Raw genomic sequence first — 2249 nt, forward strand, 5'->3', positions numbered from 1 at the left:
CCAATATATCACATCACATCATTGGCCATATCCCATCACAAGCATACCCTGCAAAAACAAGTTAGACGTCCTCTAATTTTGTTGTTGCATGTTTTACGTGGTGACCATGGGTATCTAGTAGGATCACATCTTACTTACGCAAACACCACAACGGAGATATATGAGTTGCTATTTAACCTCATCCAAGGACCTCCTCGGTCAAATCCGATTCAACTAAAGTTGGAGAAACCGACACTTGTCAGTCATCTTTGAGCAACGGGGTTACTCGTAGCGATGAAACCAGTCTCTCGTAAGCGTACGAGTAATGTCGGTCCAAGCCGCTTCAATCCAACAATACCGCGGAATCAAGAAAAGACTAAGGAGGGCAGCAAAACGCACATCACCGCCCACAAAAACTTTTGTGTTCTACTCGAGAAGACATCTACGCATGAACCTAGCTCTCATACCACTGTTGGGGAACGTCGCATGGGAAACAAAAAATTTCCTACGCGCACGAAGACCTATCATGGTGATGTCCATCTACGAGAGGGGATGAGTGATCTATGTACCCTTGTAGATCGTACAGCAGAAGCGTTAGTGAACGCGGTTGATGTAGTGGAACGTCCTCACGTCCCTCGATCTGCCCCGCGAACAATCCCGCGATCAGTCCCACGATCTAGTACTGAACGGACGGCACCTCCGCGTTCAGCACACGTACAGCTCGACGATGATCTCGGCCTTCTTGATCCAGCAAGAGAGACAGAGAGGTAGAAGATTTCTCCGGCAGCGTGACGGCGCTCCGGAGGTTGGTGATGACCTTGTCTCAGCAGGGCTCCGCCCGAGCTCCGCAGAAACGCGATCTAGAGGAAAAACCGTGGAGGTATGTGGTCGGGCTGCCGTGGAAAAGTCGTCTCTAATCAGCCCTAAAACCTCCGTATATATAGGTGGGAGGGAGGGGACCTTGCCTTGGGGCTCAAGGAGCCCCAAGGGGGTCGGCCGAGTCCAAGGGGGGAGGACTCCCCCCCCCCCAAACCGAATTGGACTTGGTTTGGTGGGAGGGAGTCCCCCTTCCTTCCCACCTCCTCCCTTTTTTTTTCCTTTCCTCTTGATTTTCTTCTCCTTGGCGCATAGAGCCCTTTTGGGCTGTCCCACCAGCCCACTAAGGGCTGGTGTGACACCCTCAAGGCCTATGGGCTTCCCCGGGGTGGGTCCCCCCCCCCCGGTGAACTCCCAGAACCCATTCGTCATTCCCGGTACATTCCCGGTAACTCCGAAAACCTTCCGGTAATCAAATGAGGTCATCCTATATATCAATCTTCGTTTCCGGACCATTCCGGAAACCCTCGTGACGTCCGTAATCTCATACGGGACTCCGAAAAACATTCGGTAACCAACCATATAACTCAAATACGCATAAAACAACGTCAAACCTTAAGTGTGCAGACCCTGCGGGTTCGAGAACTATGTAGACATGACCCGAGAGACTCCTCGGTCAATATCCAATAGCGGGACCTGGATGCCCATATTGTATCCTACATATTCTACGAAGATCTTATCGTTTGAACCTCAGTGCCAAGGATTCATATAATCCCGTATGTCATTCCCTTTGTCCTTCGGTATGTTACTTGCCCGAGATTCGATCGTCAGTATCCGTATACCTATTTCAATCTCGTTTACCGGCAAGTCTCTTTACTCGTTCCGTAATACAAGATCCCGCAACTTACACTAAGTCACATTGCTTGCAAGGCTTGTGTGTGATGTTGTATTACCGAGTGGGCCCCGAGATACCTCTCCGTTCACATGGAGCGACAAATCCCAGTCTTGATCCATACTAACTCAACTAACACCTTCGGAGATACCTGTAGAGCATCTTTATAGTCACCCAGTTACGTTGCGACGTTTGATACACACAAAGCATTCCTCCGGTGTCACTGAGTTATATGATCTCATGGTCATAGGAATAAATACTTGACACGCAGAAAACAGTAGCAACAAAATGACACGATCAACATGCTACGTCTATTAGTTTGGGTCTAGTCCATCACGTGATTCTCCCAATGACGTGATCCAGTTATCAAGCAACAACACCTTGTTCATAATCAGAAGACACTGACTATCTTTGATCAACTGGCTAGCCAACTAGAGGCTTGCTAGGGACGGTGTCTTGTCTATGTATCCACACATGTAAATGAGTCTTCATTCAATACAATTATAGCATGGATAATAAACGATTATCTTGATACAGGAATTATAATAATAACTATATTTAT

The sequence above is a fragment of the Hordeum vulgare genome, chromosome 1H, assembly GCF_904849725.1.
Source record: "Hordeum vulgare subsp. vulgare chromosome 1H, MorexV3_pseudomolecules_assembly, whole genome shotgun sequence".
In the NCBI taxonomy this organism is placed as follows: Eukaryota; Viridiplantae; Streptophyta; class Magnoliopsida; order Poales; family Poaceae; genus Hordeum; species Hordeum vulgare.